At 42.6% G+C, this 21,687-nt stretch overlaps 1 protein-coding gene across 8 annotated transcripts in view; it reads right to left on the bottom strand.

Moving 5' to 3' along the window:
* The window catches only part of LOC310636732 (growth hormone receptor-like), a 171,979-nt gene extending 150,874 nt beyond the window's left edge, over positions 1-21,105 (bottom strand). For 3 of the 8 annotated variants that reach the window (XM_083356816.1, XM_083356813.1, XM_083356812.1), the window contains exon 1: positions 20,224-21,105. The gene's annotated coding sequence lies outside the window, so the exon portion shown is untranslated. Of the gene's footprint in view, positions 1-19,778; positions 19,989-20,223 lie in introns of those variants that run through there. The other 5 variants (XM_083356814.1, XM_083356810.1, XM_083356817.1 and 2 more) reach the window with 4 other exon arrangements.
* Positions 21,106-21,687: the final 582 nt, after the last annotated feature.

Here is a 21,687-nt window from a genome sequence, read left to right on the forward strand (position 1 = left end):
AGCACTGTGGCAGTGATGCAGCTCTAGAAAAGCATCTTTAGATGCACCAACAAAAGTGTTTATCTCTGGTACTGAAACCATAGCAGCACTTGCTTAGGATACTATTGTATAACATGTTACTTTTACATTTATACTTAGTTCCTCGGCAGCCAAGTGTGCAAATGTGGCTTTTATCCCTGGCCATGTGAACTGCAGTGCCCAATTATGAATGCACAAAAAACCACCAGACTGTTTCAAAACAAAATAATCATATTTACGAGTGCCTGAAATCCTTGCTACCTGAACTTTCCTCCTGCTCCCCATTCACTGCACAATAAACACAAATGCTGAGTTTTAAAAACACAGCCAAGCATGTAAAAGAATAGCTTATTACAGGTAGTCCTCGACTTACGATCACAATTGAGCCCAAAAGCTGTTGTTAGGTGAAACATTTGTTAAGTGAGTTTTGCCCCATTTTATGACCTTTATGATAAGTTAGCAGCATAGTTGCTAAGTGAATTTGGCTTCCTCGCTGACTTTGCTCATCAGAAGATCATTAAAGGGTATCACATGACCTTGGGACACAGCAACGGTCATAAGCATGCCAAGCATATGAATTTTCATCATATGATCATGGGGATGGTACAAAGGTCGTAAATGTGACAAATGTCTTAAGTCACTTTTTTCAGTGCCGTTGTAACTTTGAAGTGTCAATAAATGAACTGTTGTAAGTTGAGGGCTAACTGCATTGGGTTACAAAGACTGGACAGTTATGAAAAAAATAAAAAAGGGAAGGATGGGAGCTTCTTAGGAGGACACTTCCCTCTTCCCTTTTTATCCGCAATACTTAACATGGTAAGCTCAACTTTGGGACAGGTGACAGTGAAGCCAGGCAGAAAAGGAAAAGGAGATGGGAAATTTTTTAAGAACTCTGCCTGGTGCTTGGTGGATGCAGATTCTAATAGGGAACCTTCTGTCTTGCAACAAGATAGTGTAGTTTTGCACCAGCGCAATATAATAGCCGACACTGAAGCTAATCTCCCAATGGAGTGGGAGCAAGCTATTTTCCTTTCATATGTTAAAGTCTTGATTAACCATGAGAGTTTTAGCATCTGTTACTCTTTCAGCCATTGATTTCTCAGTAGATATTTATAAATATTGTAGATTACGTTTTCTCTCTGGGGTTGATCAATAAGGCCTTTAGAGTTATATGATAAAAACACTTTTCTTCCTTTTCTCAGGTGAATTTTCTGAGAGGGTAAATGTGCGAGCATGCATGCACTGAAAGAGAAAAGCTTGCACTTTACTGCTGAGGCTCTTGTTAGTTGCCCTCCCTTCTTTGGCTGCCATCTGTGTTTGAAAGGACAAAGCTGAATATTGGGGGCTTCCAGTTCTCACCTGACCATTCTCATCTAAACACTTGCAAGCATACTGCAATTTATTTCAAAGTTCTTTCTCTTTTAAATCTTCTGCTGCAAACATTTCATTCAAAATGGGAGATTGGAGATGGTCATAAGCTGATATTTCCAATAGCAGCAAGAGGCAAAACATGCCCAGTTTGCTGGCTTTTAACTCCTGACCATGACAGTTTCTCCTGTCTGTTAATCCTTGGCTTTGACTCTTAGCCTTTCCACAATCTATTATAATAACTATGCCACAAGAGAGCTGGGGAAGGATAGCCAGCAAGGCCACTGACAGAATGGATGCCAAAGGCTGCTTCAATCTCTGCCCACAAAGAATGTACTCTGGCTTTGACTTTCACAACCATAATTATCTTTCAACTGGGAAATAAGGTGAGCCAAGAGCCAGGGGCTCTCAGATGTAAATTAATTTTAAGATTTAAACCTAAGTCATGCAAGCTTTAAAAAGGCAACCTTAATATCTTCTCTTGCGATTTAGGGGATAAATACCGTATTTTCCGGCGTATAAGACGACTTTTTAACCCATGAAAATTATCTCAAAAGTTGGGGGGTCGTCTTATACGCCCAGTCATCTTATACGCCGGAAAATACGGTAAATGGAGCCGCAACATTTGGTCAATTAATAAATTTCAATTTACCAGGTTTTTGAACAATTAAAGAGCAGAAATGCTTCATCAAGAAGTAAATCTTCCTAAGATGTTTTTTCCATTTATAAAAGCAAGCTTGAAGTGATTTTCCACGTTCTTTGATTTCAAATTCTTCTCTTCCAAGATTCTCCATTCCACCCTCCCCCATCAAAATTAAATGTTACGGTACATTTGCATCTATATTTATAAACTTAAAACTTTATTAGATAATCAATCAAATGATTTTCATCAACTGGCAGCCCTATCAACCTTTCCTATGGGTTTATAATCTATCCTCCCAAACCAAGTAAGCTCCAGAACTCTGTGCAGGTCAGAGATAAGCTGAAAATCAACTTATCTTAAGGGAGCCAGGTCGAAGAATTTCAATTATTCTTATTAGATTCAGATTTAGATAAAGAGTGTTCAGTTATCACTGGTCTGTGATCTGAAGTTCTCTAACTGGTACTTCTTCCACAAAGGTGTGCTAGCTGGGGAAATAGCCATAGCAATAGCACTTAGACTTATATACCGCTTCACAGCCCTCTCTAAGCAGTTTACAGAGTCAGCCTATTGCCCCCGATAATCTGGGTCCTCATTTCACCAACCTCTGAAGGATGGAAGGCTGAGTCAACCTTGAGCCGCTGAGAATCGAACTCCTGGCAGTGAGCAGTGAATTAGCCTGCAATGCTACATTCTAACCACTGTACTACCACGGCTCTGTGAGAATTGAAATAGTGAGAATTGAAGCTGAATACATCCAGAGACCACTGTAGTGTGGAGTCTGGAATGCTATCAGTACCATTTAGTTCTAAAATAAGTATAGCCTCCTCAACCCATCTGTACTGTCCTAGATTCATTTTATTTGTTCTCTGTTACATCCAATTTTGACCAAACTGATGTTTCTCCCTGGCTTCACCATCATGGTTTGATTATCGAGTGACAAAGAGAACAAGCAAACTGCTTCTCCTTGTGGGTTTTTATTATAAAATTTGTTATTTGCTTCTGATGACAACTACAGATATTCCAAAACAGGGTACAAAATAGGATTAAAAGACATGCAATTACATTATCTTAAAAACTCTAATGCGCCAACATGTTAAAATCAGATGTCCCCGGTAAAGGAGAATATTTGTAGCTCAGGGTTGAAATGAGGGATCCTTGGTGTTCTCTGAGTTTGGTTGTTTGCTTGCAGGCATTTCTTGACTCAAACTAGTGCTAGCACTGATGATATTACCTAGTTTGGGTCATGAAATGTCTGCAGGAAAACAGCCAAACTCAGAGAGCACTAAGGACCCCTAATCTTATGTCCATAACAATTTGGCTTGCAGCAATCAGCTCATTTCATTTTCTTAGCCTGAAGATAATTATTGTTGTTATGCTGAAAAAATATTTACACTGAACTTGTACAATGAACTTGTCCTTTTTTTAATAAAATTGCACTTGCAATGCGTGCTCCTGCCCCTCCCATTACCTTCTATTACTAAAGATAGTTACCAATGCTAGTTAAAAACATTGCTTGGTCCTGAGTATCTATAAACATTCCAAATTGGCAAATGTACAAAATGTGGTGAGTCAGAAATCAGAAGATGTGAGCCTTAGGCATGAAAGCTGGCTGGGTGACTTTGGGCCAGATGTTCTATTGCACTCAATTTTATTTTTTGTTAAATTTGCTCGCTCTATCTATCTATCTATATCCATCCATCCATCCATCCATCCATCCATCCATCCATCCATCCATCCATCCATCCATCCATCGTAACAATACAATGGACATTCCAATATCAAAGTAATTAGCTTAAGATCCAAAATGGTTCCTGAATCTGCACAGAAAAGCACCAGGGTAATGATATGATGAGAGGCTAGTTTGGCTGGAGATTTGCACAACATCAAAAATTAACTGTGGGTTCGAAAAGATTTGTACCCTCTGCGATTTGGAAGGTAGTAGGGAAGAAGCCAAATAAGGAATCTAAAGGTTTTGATAGGTACTGTAATGCTAGATTTAAAAGTCACAAGAATACAAGAAAAAGCCATCTAACTAACTACACTTCCTGTCCAGCATTGGAATAGGAGCCAATTAAATGCCCATGAGAACCTGGAAGCAGCACAGAAATGCAATAACTCTTCCTGGTTTTGGAGCAAACTGCCAGTCACTATGTTTATCACAGCAGTGTTTCTGCAAAAAAACAGCATGCTTCCCAGGAAAATTCTCATTTTGTTATACTTAAATCAGTATATATAGTAAGTTACAATTCTATACACAGTGATTTTCAAGAAAGTATGTGAAAATTAAGACCTAACTAAGATGAACAACCCCTTTCAAATCATGATCTCAAACCAGAATGACAATATATCAGACATGTCAAACACAAGGCCCAGGGGCCGGATGCGGCCCGCGAAGTGGTTTCATGTGGCCCGCGAACCCATCCTGGAAACAGTGAGGGAACGGCCCCCGCTGCCTTGTCCCTGGCCCAGGCCGGCCGGGAGCCAATATACAATTTCGTGATGGCCATCTATGCTGAAACACATTCAGTCTTAGCTCCACAAGGCCATCTGGAAACAGCGAGGGACCAGCCCCTGCTGCATTGGCCCTGCCTACTGGGCGCGCGCTGGGGAGGTATCACCCTTTGTGAGGAATGAAGAAAGGCACCATTGCCTGGAAGTGGCCAGCACATGGCCCTGCCTACTTTGGGCAGGCTAGGGGCTGGGCAGCGTTGCGCTTCTCTTCAGATTCATGCCACCTGGCTCAGCCTCTTAGCACTGTGAGGAAAGCACCCCGCTGCCTGCCAAAACTGGGCAGGCTCCAGGGTGGACAGCATTGCGTGGGTAACATTGACTCTCATGCTGTTCATGGCATCCCCTCCCCCAGAGCCCACCAAGCCAGATATGTGAAGTAGGCGAGGGCCACGTGCTGACCACTTCCAGGCGATGGTGCATTTCTTCATTCCACACCAAGGATGACACTTCCCCAGCTGCGTTTCTTGCCTGTTTTTCTCCCTCCCTCATCTCATATTTTCCCATCACTGTTCGAAGGAAAGAAGGAAGGAGAGGGAGGGTCTAAGGGAAGTCCTGCCTTAGTCCTTCCCTGCTGCCTTTTCACCATCCCCTTGCCCCCTCCTCCTGGCCTATCCTGGGAGGGTCTCCCATCCTATTGCTAAGAAAGCTTTGGATACAAAGCCAGGTCTCCTCACATGGAGAGGGAGTGGGCCTCCCTCTTGACTTTGCCCTCAACCTAGCTAAGGAGAGCAAGCACAGCAACAGTGGCCTTGAGGAGGTAAGTGCAGCTGGGCGCCCCCTTGGGAAAGTGGGGCTGGGCTTACTGCCCTGGGTGTTTGAGGGCTGGGCTGGGCATTTGACCTCCGCGCCACCGTCCAGCCCCCCCCCCCCCGCATGGCCTGAGAGGAACAGTGAGGCTCCTCCAGTGGACCATGCCTTGGCACTTGCCCTGGTCCCATCTCCTGCCAGAGACCCTCAGATTTGTCCCACTCCTGCCCAGGCCCCCATAGGTACCCTTGATGCAAACAATGTAGACCTGGCCATGCCCACCCAGTAGGCCACATGCACTCCAGCCACGCCCACCCAGTAGGCTACGCCCACCCTGATCACACCCACCCAGCCCCCTGAGGGCAACTGCAATGCTGATGCGGCCTGCAATGAAATTGAGTTTGACACCCCTGCAATATATCAAGCCTTACTAATAGATGTTTGGAAGGGTGAAACCAGTTTTTAGGCTTAGAATCCTTTGTTATCTTATAAGATGCAACCAACCTTTTCAGCATTCAATGTAAATGGATTTTGGAAATTGGACTTAAAAGGTAGGTTTCTGAAGGTTTGCACCAGGTACTTTCAAAATTCCAAATTTTTTTAGCTGAACCATAACTGTTTGAAATTTAAATATCTCATTAATTAAGCATATCATTTTGTTCCTCATCTTAAGTGGGACTTAAGTGTGGCTGGATATTGCAGAAATTCTTGGCCTGACAGTCTAAAGATGAAAGTAAACGTGACCCATGGTTTCTGATAAACTAGGGTAATTGAGCATCACACTACAGTTCGGCATCCATGAATCAATGCACACATTTCTTCAACAAAGAACCAAGGTTTCTTGCCATATTTATAAGAAATGCTATAAATGTTGATCAATTTTATATATTGTTGGAATTCTGGGAAATTTCACATTTTGAAATGCCTATATTTATTGGGAATCTATGAGCTTGGAAATCAATGCTTTGCTTAAAATGTGACTTGAGAACAAGACAATGTTTAAAAACATGAGCTGGTCACACATTTTTATTTATTAATGGTTTAAATTGGAGGGAAATAGGTAAATCTGGAGCAATTCATAGATTTTGGGTGATTTGCAATAGATTTTCAGTTGTTTACCAATAGCAAGAATAAAATGATTCCCTTGCCACAATTGTAAACAGGGTGACAGGGAACAACAATTAACATTGCATATATCATGATCTATTTTGCATCATTTGTGTAATGTCATGACACCTGTGACATCATAGGAACATCTGTCACATGTGGTGAATATCTGTAGCTCAGGTGTAGGATGAGGGTGAACTTGTGGGTTGGTTTCTGAAGATTTCATTATCAGCTAGGGCAGGAGTATCAAAGTTCTTGCCCGTGGGCCGGATGTGTCATGCTGAAACCGCGCCCACTCCCTTGCCGTCAATGGAAAAAGTCACGATATGTCGTGACACGTCACGTGACGTTGCGAGTTTGACATATCTGGGCTAGAAGATGTCTGTGTCAGTGCTCTTCTATTTATAAGGGCTTCAGGTGTGGGTGTGTCAAGTGAGGGTCTTGTGATGAGTCAAGAGAAGCTTGTGATGGGGAGGTTACTACAGGTCAGGGTCCTTAGAGGGTGTGAATTATCAGTGAGTTATCAGTGAGAGGCTTCTGATGGGTCTTGTGATGGGGAGATTTCTTCAGGTGAGGGTCATTGGAAAGTGAATTACTGGTGGGGGGGGGACTTGCATGGTTTGCTTGAGGTTTGGTGCTGTCTCCAGTTAGCTGTGCAAACACCTCAGAATAAATATCAATCACTCAGGTAACTGGAGAGAGCACCAAACCTCAACCAACCCACGCAAACCTCGCTCCCCCCCAGCAGTTCATCTTCCAATGACCCAACCTGGGGTAATCGCCCCATCACAAGACCCTGACCCACTGATAATTCATGCCCTCCAATGACCAGGATATTTTTCTGGTAATATTCTGTTCAGTTCTGGTGCTCAGAGCAAAATTTCCTGGTCAGAATTCTGTAATTCTAAATTTTCTAAGTATGTAGATTTTTTTTGCATATATCGCCATTGGCAGAGATACAGTATATTGATAGATAAGAAATGGAAAGAAATGGAAGTAGTGACAGATTTTATTTTCTTGGGTTCCAAAAACACTGCAGATAGTGACTGTAGCCATGAAATTAAAAGACGCTTTCTCCTTGGGAGGAAAGTTATGGTAAAGCTTATGCAGCATATTAAAACATAGAGACATCACCTTGTGGACAAAGGTCCATACATTTAAAGCTATGGCTTTCCCAGCAGTAATGTGTGGCTCTGAGAATTAGATCATAAGGAAGTCTGAGTGCTGAATAACTGATGCTTTTGAACTGTACTGTTGGAGAAGACTCTGGAGAGTCCCTTGGACTGCAAGGAAATCAAATTGGTCGATCCTAAAGGAAATCAACCCTGGTTGCATTTTGGAAGGACAGGTGCTGAAGCTCAAGTTCTTTGGCCACCAAATAAGAAAAGAAGCAATAGCACTTAGATTTATATACCGCTTCATAGCCCTCTCTAAGCAATTTACAGAGTCAACATGTTGCCCCCAACAATCTGGGTCCTCATTTTACCGACCTCGGAAGGATGGAAGGCTGAGTCAACCTTGAGCTGTGAGAATCGAACTGCCGAACTGCAGGCAAACATCAGTCAGCAGAAGTAGCTTGCAGTATGTATTCTAACCACTGCACCACCACGGCTCATGGGAAAAAAAACCTGATGTTGGGAAAGATTGAAGGCAAAATGAGAAAGAGATGACAGAGGATGAGATGGTTAGATAGATCAATGCAATGAACACAGGTTTGGGCAGACTCTGGAAGATAGGGGAGCCTGGCGTCCTATGGTCTGTGGGGTTACAAAGAGTCGGGCACAACACAGCGACTGAACAACAACAATAATTGATAGAACTCTGGAACAAAACCAAATAGATTCTTCCCGTATTTACAGGCAAAGCATAATAGGAAAGATGTAAAGGGATATTTTCTTTCCTTTTTAAGTAATTCAAAACATATATTAGAATATGTGAATAGATACATTATCTTAATAAATTTGTCCCCTTCCTTTCAGGATTTCTATTTCAGTACTGCATTAATATGAAAGACTATATTTTTGCACAGTTTACAGTAATTGTTGTGATGAAGTAAATGTATCTGTCAAACAGCTCCCTTGCATCTGAGTCATCCTAAGCAGACAAACAATTTAAGTGATAAATAGTAGCAAAAAGCTTATTTCTGTTCAGGTATTTTATTTATGAGACAGGTGTCTTAAAAGCACAGAGAAAACAGAACCTTACTCTTTTACATGATTTGTACTAAGCATGGTTTGTTTAACTAGTTTATTGGCTAATCCATAACTGTCTGGTTTTGCACAACAGATAAAACCACTAAACATGATTAACAAACCACAATGGATGGCTTCATATATTTTGCTAAGCCAGTAATCAGACCTTATCATGGTTTAGCTGAGGCACTGCTGAACTCTTTGGACTGGGGGTAGATTAGGAAGGTTGTCACTCTCTCAGCCAACCTGCACAACCCATCACTTTACTGTCTCCTTAACTATGCTAGATCTCAGAGACAGCAAACAACTAGAAAAGTGGCTTTATCTCACCAGTGTTCCCACCATAAGAAGAATGGACAGAATCAAGAAAACTATGTGCCTAAAGTTTCTGGGGGAAAATAATTTAATCAGATAAAACACCATAATCCAAACTTATCTCCACAGAAACCTGCCTTGCTACCAAGGGAAGTAAAAGTGCCATTTCAGAACAGCAAGAAGTACTTAAAGAAATTTGTTTTGGAAAATCTTATACAAAAAAAATAGAAATAATATTAGGCCTATGTTTGACACAGCAGAAGAGGCAGAACTTTGGTACTGAGAAAGAAGCAAAGAGGAGGCGAATATAAACTCCACCAGCTTTGCAATCAAATCTTAAGATTACAAAGATGGAGTTCTAAGCATCATTCACTGCATATAATTAATCTGTCACCTGCATTTAATCAGCCATTTGACAAACACTACAAGTTTTATTTTAGGGTAATTTATATTCCATTTATTTTTTGTACAATAAGCAGCCAAGGCTTCTTAACAACCTCCTCAGTTGAAATTATGCCAATGAGATAAAACTAGCATCATCCATTTTTACAAAATAGGACAAAGGTTTGCATACCAGCCTATATAGCAGACAATTTTCAATGTACAACAAAAAAAACCCCTAATTAATGAATAAAGGTGATAAATTACCATGGGACTAAAAAGCAAACTTGTTTGATCCTTTTCCAGTTATGGATAGCTGGCCTTTCATGAATGGATGTCACCACAGAAAATATGCATTTCTTAGTCAGCTATAGTTTCCCCCAAAGTTTTCTTTTAAGATCAAATGCTGACTTGAGGTCAACAGTCACCTACACAGAGTGATACGTATCTGGAATTAAATCTGCCACCATTAATTAATAAACCTGTCTTTAGATGTGATTATAGTGCATCTGTGATAGAAAATAATGTGCCTCAACAAGGAGCTTTCACCTTCCTATCAATATATCTGTGGAATTCAAGTCATTGCCAGTAGTTTGATAATTGCTTAATCAATCAACCTCCTCATGATAATTGTGGCCCATCTTTTAACACCTTCTAAGTGAAATTAAGGCATTGTGAGAGAATGGTGTAAGTCAGGGGTGTCAAACTGCCGGCCTGTGGGCCGGTTTCATCATACCGAAGCCACGCCCACCCCATTGCCAGCAATGTAAAAAGAGTCGTGATATGACATGACACATCACATAAAGAGTATAGGTTGTCCTGCTTGAGGGCATGGGGGGGCTTGACTAGAAGACCTCCAAGGTCCCTTCCAGCTCTATTCTATTCTATAAAGTAATTTGGAAAGTAATTTTCTCAATCTTCTTCCAAAATGTAACTATATGATTAAGGTTCTATTTTTTGTTGTTGTTAGCTGCGAAGTCGTGCCCGACCCATCGCGACCCCATGGACAACGTTCCTCCAGGCTTTCCTGTCCTCTACCATCTTCTGGAGTCCATTTAAGCTCACGCCTACTGCTTCAGGGACTCCATCCAGCCACCTCATTCTCTGTCGTCCCCTTCTTCTATTGCCCTCGATCTTTCCCAGCATTAGGCTCTTCTTCAGTGAGTCCTTCCTTCTCATTAGGTGGCCAAAGTATTTGAGTTTTAGCTTCAGGATCTGGCCTTCTAAAGAGCAGTCAGGGTTGATCTCCTCTAGGACTGACCGGTTTTCTATTTTTTAAAACCACCCAAAGTTACTACATGTAGTCCTTGGCTTACAACCATTTGTTTAGTGACCACTCAGTTACAATGGCACTGGAAAAAATGACTTATGACTGCTTTTTACCTCCCCATGGTCACGTGATCAAATTCAGATGCTTGGCAACTGACTCATATTTATGACGGTTGCAGTGTCCCGGGGCCATGTGATCACCTTTTGCAACCTTCTGACAAGCAAAATCAATGGGGAAGCCAGGTTCACTTAACTACTATGTTACTAACTTAACAACTGCACTCATTCAGTTAACAACTCTGCCAAAAAGGTCACAGGGGCAAAACTCACTTAACAACTGTCTCTCTGAGCAACAGAAATTTTGGGCTCAATTTTGGTCGTAAGTTGAGGACTACCAGTATTGCTGCAAAAAATCAAACTGAAGGAATCAGAGAATGATGAAGATTACCACCATCATAATTTAAAAGTGCCTTATAAATGGGCAAATTCCTTTAAAAAGCCATGCTTTTAAGTTCTGGGGGCTTATTTATGAAGCAGATTTAAAATGTTATTTATGAACCAAAGGGGGTGTTTCTGGAGCAAAATGAAGCTTTTAGAGGTGCGATAAGAGATGTGTTGTTTTCCTTCTGACATCAAGGATTTAAGAGACATGAAAACTCAAGCTCAGCAAATAGGCATGCATGGATTTATATCTTGACTGCATGACAGCTTTGCAATTTCAGCAGAAAAGGCTTTTTTTTTGACAACCTAATTTATTTGACCCCTGTAAACAGAAACTGAAATTCCAAACATGATGTACATCCTGTAAAATCTAAACGTTATAATCTCCTTTACATGCATCAAGTTTAGGGTTAAAAATATTATGAAAATCATCATGTTTTAAGGATGGCACTGGATTTTTTTTTCTTGCTAAAACTCTTAAGGATTGTCCAAGTAATCTACATACTGGCCAGCCATGTAGAATGGAGATTTTGTACTACTCAGATGATATTTATTTCATAACCTTGTCAAAGACTGTGAAAATGGACGGGGGAGGGGGAGATCAGGGTAAGTCTGAGCATATTTTCTCAGGTCAAATGGGATCAGCAAAGGTCTTCTATCTAGACTGCCAGATTTATTTTGTTTTAAGCAGAAGATCAGATCTCCACCAGCTTTTCTCAACATGGAAATCATATAAACTAGGGAATTCTGGACATGCAAACACATAAACTGAGGGGGGAAGGAGAGTGTCTAGTTGGGTTTCACATTTTTATTTAGTAAAAAAGGAGTCTTGTGTATTGGACACATGTAATGACCTTCAATCTGGTTTATGGAAAACATCTTGGAAACTTTCCTCACTAGGAAAATTTCTCCACTAAGTCTAGAGTCTGCAAAAACCATACTGGAATTAAATTTGTTGCCCTCAATACCAATCTTATTGTTCGTTCTATTTTAAATAACACAGGTCAGCTGACTGTTAATCAAATGTTAAGTGATAACATTTAATTGATTTTACTCATTATTAGGCTGCTCTTGGAGAGAGTTAGAATAAGGAGGAACATCAGTAAAGTTCCATGAAGATATGGAAGCAAAGTCCCTAAATTTCATACAATCCCATCTCAATTTCATATAGACCAGGGGTGTCAAACTCACAACATCACGTGACATGTTACGATGTGTCGTGACTTTTTTTCCCACTGTCAGCAATGGGGTGGGCACAGTTTGGCATGATGCATCCGGCCCGCGGGTTGGCAGTTTGACATCCCTGATATAGACCTACTTTTATGCTGACCACAAGTAAGGGGTTGGTGGTGGTCACAGAGAGAAATATGAGGCAGCAGAGATAGAAAAACAAAAAAGTTCTGAACAGCTGCAAATCCAGCCACTGCCCCAGTAACACTGGTCAAACCATTAGCAATAAGTGAAAATGCCAGCATATGTTTTAACTATGGACTTTCTGCATGGATGCCAGGTTTGCCCTTTCCAAACTAAAAGTAACATTTCCACTTTGATGTGGGGAGGGGTGTGCTAAGTGAATACCCAATCTTCCTTACAATAGCTGGTACTTCCCAGGTGGGAGCTCCTGTTAAAGTGGAACAACCTGCCTCTTGGCTTCAGAGACAAGGCTGCAAAAGTGCAAAACTGCCTTACCTTTGGAACAGTAACTAAGCCAATTAATATCTGAAGTTAATCAGTGCAGCTGCCAAGCTTGCTAGAAATCCCATGTCATCACAGGTACACAGAAAAGTGATAATGACTTTAAATCAGTTCTTTCATAAGGAAAAAAATTGTGATACAGATACGGTACTCACAGACACAATGCCATAAGACAGCTTGTGATGGCTACGCATAGATGCACTATCACTGACTTATCTGAAACATCCTATATACTGCACATGCAATCATTCAAAGTTACAACAGTGCTGAAAAAATAATTTTACAGCCCATTTATGATCTTTGTAGTGTCCTTCAATCATGTGATTGCCATTATAGTCAGTACATGTTATCCTGTCCCTGATCTGTGTTTTTCTGTTTTGCCTTCTTAGAGCAGAGAGATTGGAAAGAAAGAAAGCTGTTTTCCCTGCTGCACATCAAAAGCAATGTGACCATGCTAGCAGCCTGGGGCTGGGAGTAATGGCATGCTATGCAAACAGCTTAAAGTACTCTCTTGAAATCTCTTCCTCTCCAATCCCTCATTTGCCTGAAACATTCTCCCCATTCCCGCAGATATTGGAAAGGGATTTCAAGAGAATAAGCTGTTTGCTGTTCTACACAGAAAAAGGAATGCAATCACATCAGCAACCAGGAAAGGGCCTGGCAAAGATAAGACTGCATATAGAAATTGCTTTTTTCTCTCCCCACCATAGAGCAGAGAGATTGGAGACAAATTTTAAGAAAGTAAGATATTTGCTTGGCTGCCTATGGCTCCCAGCCCAGACTTCTGGCACAATCACACTGCTTTAGATCAGGGGTGTCAAACTGCTGGCCCGCGGGCCAGATGCATCACCAGGCAACCACGCCCACCCAATTGCCGGCAATGGGGAAAAAGCTCCGATACATCACGCAACATCATGAGTTTGACATGTCTGCTTTAGATGCATACAAGATGTCAGAGGTCCTTGCCACACTCCTGGCTCCAATAGGAAACAAGATGTTGAGTTCACAGGTAGATTGGCTTACTGCGGTATACTCTGGCATGCAAGCTCAAAGCTATTACAAAAAAAAGCAACCACCTCCCGCCTGGGCCCACCCCCACCCATCTAACCAGCATCTGGAACGACGAGCATGCATATTCAGTTCACAGGAGCAGTCATCCAATCCTGGCAAACAGCTCGGCGTGAGCACCGACATGACAGCAAGGCAAGGTAAGCAAGGGCAGGTTTTACTCTCCGCCATTTCTCCGTGCTGAACAGCTGTTCAGCAGAGTGCTGAACAGCTGAGTCGGCAAATCCGGAAGTTCAGCCAGCCAACATTATCACTCAAGACAGCCTCGCAGCTGCACTCCACACGACCCTGGCCATCACACAGGTATGGGGGGGAAGGGAGAAAGGGCTGTCGTTGCCATCCATGCTGCTGGTCCCAGCCAGGGCTTCCAGACGCCGCTGTCCGATGTACCCTTGCCCCCTCCCCCCTCCCATTAGTGGCAAGCCCACAGGGGCTTGACACAAGACAGCAATCGGGATGTGAGTATTCCAAAGACCAAGGGAATGGTTAGGACAGGGATCTCCAACCCGCTGGTCCATGGACCAGTACCATGGCATGCCAACAACCGGTCCGCACAAAGAAGCAAAGCCCCACCCGTGGGATGCAGGCAGCACACAAAATCACGTACTCTTCCCTCCACAGAAAAACCTTTCACCACAGAACCAGTCCCTGGTGCCCAAAAGGTTGGGGACCTCTGGGTTAGGAGGCAAATGGAACTCCAAAATGTGAAACTGAGTACAGAAGTTTTGTCTCTTTCCAACTGGAAAGCACAGTCACAGTCATGTGATTTACCACTTAGCGACTGCTTTGCTTAGCAGCAAAGTTGCCAGTCCCAAATTGGGTTGTTAAGCAAGGATTATGTCATGGTTCCGATAGATGAAACCCATCAAAAGAACTTCAAGGCAAAAATTCTTCCTTAAAGAACATTTTATTCAGGAAACAAAGTATTGGTACTACATAGTTGACCCCCAAAACTAAATTCCCTTCCCTCGGATACAAAGTAACAAAGTGCAATTGCCACCCCCAATAAGCTTTTCAATCACATTTTTCAATTAGCCTAAAACACGGACTTTCTTCCTAGCTCCTCAGCCTGCCAAAACATTAATAGCTCGTCCTTGGGTTCCCATAAAGCAGCGTTATTGGTATGGCTAACTGAGCTCAAGCTTTCATCCCAACCCCTCTCTTCTGCACCTGATTTCTAAATACCAGAAAAAGCATGTTAAAAGCAAAGAGAAAATGGCTGCAATTTTCATCAGTTGTCAGAGTGGGAACATCCAATATTTGCAGGGTTGACAGATTATCTATAGCAAAATTTCTTCTATTACTGTCTGTTTAAGGCATTTCCATCAAAAAGAAAGGATGTTGCAGAAATCTTTGGTGCAGTTTTGGTAGAGATATTCTGTGAATTATGTTTGCCATTTGCCTCTGCTACTTAAATAAGAAACTCCTTGTAGCAACATTGTCAGGAGTAAATACTCTTATAAATTATCAGAATTAACTGATAATTTAATATGAAAAACATTGGCTTCTATGTTTTCAATATGCTCAGGTTTAGGTCAATCTCACGGGCTTGTAATTATGTATGTAAATAGAGCACCATGACTCCAATACTCTACGGCAGGGGTGTCAAACTGCCGGCTCACGGGCCGGACACGTCACGCGGAAGTTGCGCCCACCCCACTGCCGGCAATGGCAAAATCGTCCTGATACGTTGCGCGACGTCACATGACGTCGCGAGTTTGACATGTCTGCTCCATGGCATTCTTCACCAACTAGTTATCCTCCATATTAATTACAACACCATCATAGCATGAAAACAGCACGAACTGAAGTGTAGCACATCTGGCAAATACCAATTGGAGAAGCCTATTCTCTACCACTGTTATCCAAATCATATAATAGGAAGACAATCCAAAACTGATGGGCAGTAGTACGTGGCCCCTGCCATTTTTGTTATCCCTGGAACCTTCTGAAATCAACCAATCAGATTTTGCCAGCAGCATGCTAACGTTCAATTGGGTGAATCTCTTTCTCTCTGTGTGTCTCTGTCTAATTTTTCTAAAACAAAAAAGAAAAGTGAATTTTGGGCCACAGGAAGGCATTTTGTTTTTTGACAAGCTATTTTCATTCTTTAAAACTTCTCTCTCTTTTTTTTTAAAGTAATGAATTCCTAGGCTGGCTGAAATTTCAGACTTGGAATCTTTGGACGTGTGGGAGAGGCACCAAACTGGAAAAGGCAAAGCTCAGAAATTCCAAAGAAAGATCCATTTTTTTCATTTGCTAACTCTACTTTCTGTGTGGCATTAAGGAAAAATGGCAGCGGAGGAAATGCTTGTGATATTTCAGTTTTAACTGCAAAAGAAAGAAAAAAGTGGGAGGTCAAAAGCTGCAACCACAATAGGAAGAAACAACCTGTGTTTGAGGATGATTCAAAAAAGAGGGGGTGATTTGCAGGTTAGGGCTATAAAGAAATTTAAGATGCTAAATCAAGGACATGACAAATTATTCTGGGAATGTGATATTGGAACTGGCCAGTGCAATAGGAGGCAGTTTCTCCCCATAAAAATTTAGCCATCTGTTTGACTGTCAGCCATAACAGCTTAAAATGCCAGGGCAGAGCAAGCAGCAAGGATAAACTTTTGGCACATCAATACAATTGTCTTAAGAGTTCTGCTTGCATTTGGGATTCACAAGTCACATAACACCACCCTAGCTGAAAGAAGAAAGAACCCATGATTTTAAAAAGCCAACCAGCTTTCTAAAGGTAGTAGTCAGTCAGCAATGCAATGACATCTAGTTACACAAACCTGCTTGCACCCTTCTCTTCTGCATCAGCAATTGATATCATTCATATCAAACATAATGCAAAATGGATTTGCAAACACTGTTTTAGTGCAGGCCAGGAGCTTATGCCCTTTAATTTTAACTACAACTTCCAGTATGGGAGAGCATTAAGTTAGGGAAGGCTACTATGAAGGGATTGAATTAGAATAAAGGTAAAGGTAAAGGTTCCCCCGCACATGCGTGCTAGTCGTTTCCAACTCTAGGGACCGGTGCTCATCTCCGTTTCAAAGCCCAAGAGCCAGCGCTTGTCCGAGGACGTCTCCGTGGTCATGTGGCCGGCATGACTAGACGCCAAAGGTGCACGGAATGCTGTTTCCTTCCCACCGCAGTCGTCCCTATTTTTCTACTTGCATTTTTACGTGCTTTCAAACTGCTAGGTTGGCAGAAGTTGGGACGAGTAACAGGCACTCTGCTACTCGGCACTCGGGATTCGACCCGCCAAACTTAGAATAGTGCAGAATATTAAAGCAAGTTGGAGTCCCTCAGTTCTGGAAATGTCTTCTACTGAAGACTCTGATGTAGACTGGAATCGCACATTGAACTAAACCTTTACACTTAATTGTATAAGTCACAATGGTTGGATTCATGTATCACATTAAATTATAAAACATGTAATATAAATCAAAATAAAGGAGATGCAGTCATTATACTATACCAAACCAATCGAGTCCTATCTGGATTTAGCACAAAATGTAAACCCCATCCAATTATCTTGATGGCCAAGCCCAGGATGAGAGAGGGCAAGGTGGAATCTATCCAATGTGACTTCCACATAGCATATGTAACCAGGTCAATGAAAAACCAGTGAAAGCATTTGAACAACATTAGGATCTTGGTAAGTTTTAACTCATTTGATTAGTTTATAGCTAGGTGTTATACAACACCCCCCCCCAAAGAGTTAGTAATATGGTTAAGTATACTGTGTAAACACAGTCATGTGTTATACATTATACAAATGACATTATAAAAATTCTCTCTCTCCTCCTCCCCTCTCAAGATGCCAGGCTGGAAACAAGGAAACTGAGTTGTACATGAAAGCCCGCTAGGTTCCTTTGGGCCAGTCACTCTCTCAGCCCACCACACCTCACAGGATTGTTGAGAGGAAAACCAGAGGAAGTTGTGTTAGGCATGTTTGGCATCTTGAGTTAATTATAAAAACAATAAAGGCAAGATATAAACAAACAAGCCTTAAACTTGGGAATAGGTCTAATAAAATAATGCAAATATTAATGGATTGACAATATCAGAAGTATTGATATACCCTACTTTCCCATCTAAGAAAGGCATACCACATCAAACATCATTCTTTTCATAACTCAGAAAAGGGAAAGAAGCACAGCTGAACTTAATGACAGTGGCGAATTAAGGCTATGAACAGTCTTCACAAAAATCACATATTACAATTGCATGTCTATGAATCAGAGCAGTCCTGGACATTTTTTTTGCTCTGCAACACCTAAAGCACGAGAAAAGAACACTTAGCTTAAAAGTGAATAGGTGTAAAGCCCACTGCTGGTAACAGGACCGCAAGTTTACCTCACGTTAAAGGCTGTTGGGTTAGAGTGGAATAATTTAAAACTTCTGCCTTAATCCATGTTCCCTTCAGTCTATACATGCTTAACCAGAAGTAAGATGCACAGCACAACTGAGTTGCCAGAAACATATTCCAATTAGTCTGATAAGCTCAATACTACAAATTCAGAGGCTGCAGCAGAGCCTTACTTTGAAATAAAGATGCGTCATAATTAATACAATCATCCATTGTACTTATATGTATTTATTTGCCAGCTTATTTGCCAGCTTTAACATTATGTAAACCTGGACAATGTGCAGACAGGTTACACTGAAGATTCCTCCCAGGAAATTAAATATGGGATTGTAGTCATAATGACAGTACATCAAAGATGCTGGCTAAAGAGTAATTTAAAATATAATGATGCAATTATAGCTAAGATAAAATACGCTGTATAGAACCTTTTACTCCAGCAGTGGAGAATCTTCTGATAGTATGAGCAAAATTGCTCAGATGTTATGAATCATCTATGTTAAGGTTGCAATACTATACTGGGAAAGAAATCCCATTGAAATTCAACAGGTAAGCGCCCATAAACATTGTGCATCTTTTACAAAATGGTATTTCCCAACAGGGTTGAGGCTTCCTTTAATCTTAACCCAGCCTTGAAAAATTTAAAGGTTCTGTCAGGATGCATCTTTCAAACCTTTCAGAGGGGAAAATTAAAAGAATTGGTGGACGTAATACAGTATTTGGGAGAAAAATGAACAGCATGAACTTAATATGAAGTTGCTGATGGGACATCCTTCAATGTTAAGGACAATAAAAACTTCACCTGTAGCACTCATAGCTGGTGGTTTGTCAAAGGCTGTCAAAAAGTTTTGCTTCAAATTGTGGGGAATCAGTCTAAAGCACGCTGCTGACTGTAGCAACCGTCCCAAGCACAACTGCCTTTTAAAAAAATATAGTGTTAAATACTACTTTGTGCTATGGGCTCACATTTTACTTCAGCTGCAACCATCCTGCTGGCTTGCTTGCCTGCCTGCCTGCCTTTCAGCTCTCTGGCTTCCATTCTCCTCAATGTTCTCCAAAGGAAATGCCTCCACTAGAAAAGGCCACAGAGAATTCATCGGCCATAAACACGCCTCTAATCTGGCCGACAGAACCCAGTTGGACCTCCATCCACACAAACGCTGGGAAAAATTGCTGCTCCTCTTCTTCTTCTTCTTCTTCTTCTTCTTCTTCTTCTTCTTCTTCTTCTTCTTCTTCTTCTTCTTCTTCTTCTTCTTCTTCTTCTTCTTCTTCTTCTTCTTCTTCTTCTTCTTCTTCTTCTTCTTCTTCTTCTTCTTCTTCTTCTTCTTGTGTCACAAGGTTCTCCTTTTACCTCCAACAGATTGAAAGCAGCTGGGCTACCGTTCAGGAAATCCTCCAGAAACCTACATTCCCCTGCGTCAACAGAACCAGCCTTTTCGCCAGAGGGGTTTTTCTTTGGGTTTTTTGCTACCCATTCCCGTACCGGGACATTTCTCTCCCCTCCCCCCCTTCCAACAGTCTCTCTCCCCGCACCCGTTTCGCCTCTCCACCTTTCCATTGCCCGAGGAAGCGAATCCTAGCCCGGCTTTGCAAGACTCCGGGAAACTTCCTAGAAGTGGCGCGCAACAGGCGGCTTGCCGTTCCTTCTTCCTACCTGAGCTGGAGTTGGGCCGACGTAAATTAGGCGGCCGCTTCTCCGGCTCCCTCGGAGGTGCAAAACTCGCCCGGAGCGAAGGACTCCAACCCAGAGCTCGCCGCCACTTGGTAGAGAAGGAAATGCGGCGACGCCTCGCCCTCATCCCCCAAAAAGCTCCGGGCATCGGTCGAGCTTCCACCCAGCGGATCGCATAAAGCAGCGTTTCCCAACCTTAGGAACTTGAAGATGCGTGGACTTCAACTCCCAGAATTCCCCAGCCAGCATAGCTGGCTGGGGAATTCTGGGAGTTGAAGTCCACGCATCTTCAAGTTCCTAAGGTTGGGAAACGCTGGCATAAACAACCACCAGGGAGGAAAAGACCTCCCCCCCCCTTGCACTCTTCCCACCCACCCACCCCTCCGACACCCCCCCCCCAATAAACAGGCTCCGACGTGCGCCCTACCTCCGTTTGCAGCCAGGCGCGGGGAGACGGGCTGGGTTTGCGCCCTGCCTTCTTGGCGCCGCGGTGCACGGAGCTCTGGGACAAACAGCTGCGCCCCCCCCCCCACCCCCACAGCCTGCTTGGCCGTGCGGGCGCTTACTTGTCACAGCCACGGGGCCCGTTGCCGCCGCCGCCGCCCCTCCTTGCCATGGCTGCCTGCCCCGGGCGAGAGTTGGAAAGCTCAGTCGCCGGGGAGGGGAGGGGAGGGGAGGGGAGGGGAGGGTGTGGTTGACGGGAGAAGCAGCTTACGGGTTGGAGGAGAGGGGAAATGGGTTCAAACCTCTTAGGGACTGGCTTCTTCGCTCACTTTTTGATCCCCGGAGGGAGCGGGGAGGGTGGGGGGCGGGCTGGCTGGTCGGTCGCGGCCCGAGGCGGACAGATGGTTGAGGGGAGGTCCCGGCTTTTATGGGAGCTCTGATTGCTGGCCGGGCCGCCGACGAGGAGTTGCCCAGATATTAATATCGCCCTCTTTTTCTTTCTTTCTTTCTTTCTTTCTTTCTTTCTTTCTTTCTTTCTTTCTTTCTTTCTTTCTTTCTTTCTTTCTTTCTTTCTTTCTTTCTTTCTTTCTTTCTTTCTTTCTCTCTTTCTCTCTTTCTCTCTTTCTTTCTTTCTTTCTTTCTTTCTTTCTTTCTTTCTTTCTTTCTTTCTTTCTTTCTTTCTTTCTCTCTCTCTCTCTCTCTCTCTCTCTCTCTCTCTCTTTCTTTCTTTCTTTCTTTCTTTCTTTCTTTCTTTCTTTCTTTCTTTCTTTCTTTCTTTTTGTCAGAGGAGGGGGCGGTTCCTTGCCTAGTGGGGGAACTTTAACGCTGCAGGCTGCCTGCAAACGGAGCGATTGAAGAGAAGCTCCGCAATGGCTATCCAATTTCTTTTCTTTTTTTATTGAAAAGTTTTTCAATACATTTTATCTTTAACAATCCCTCCCCCCTTCCCCCCACCCAACCCTTCCTAGCCCTCCCTAACCCTCCCCCCAACCCTTCCCCCCTCCCCCCTCCCCGACTTCCCAGAGCTAAATACAAGGTATAAAAGTAAAAACAATCATAAACAACCATTTGTTAACAACAATAAACTATTAAGTCTATCGCATTCTAGCTCATATAAAATGACTACAAGCAATACTAATATCACATCAAAGCTTATACAAATGCTAAATGCTATCCAATTTCTTTAGGCTTCATTAGGGGAAAATAACATTCGAAAGGGGGAAACAAACACTTTCCCCACCCCTTCTGACTTCCCTCCCCACCTTTTCCCCACTTACCAAATTCCAAATTCTTAGCCTCCCATATTGAATTACAAATGTAGGGCTGCTGCCAGGATACCTTTTCCTGGGCTGAAAGCTTCACCAGGCATTTTGAAAGCATGCGTGCCTGGAGTCATTGGCCCAAAAGACAGAAAGCAGCTTTTTATTTTATTTACAATCAAAGTCCG

Source organism: Vipera ursinii (genome assembly GCF_947247035.1).
Source record: "Vipera ursinii genome assembly, chromosome: 2".
NCBI classification, from domain to species: Eukaryota; Metazoa; Chordata; class Lepidosauria; order Squamata; family Viperidae; genus Vipera; species Vipera ursinii.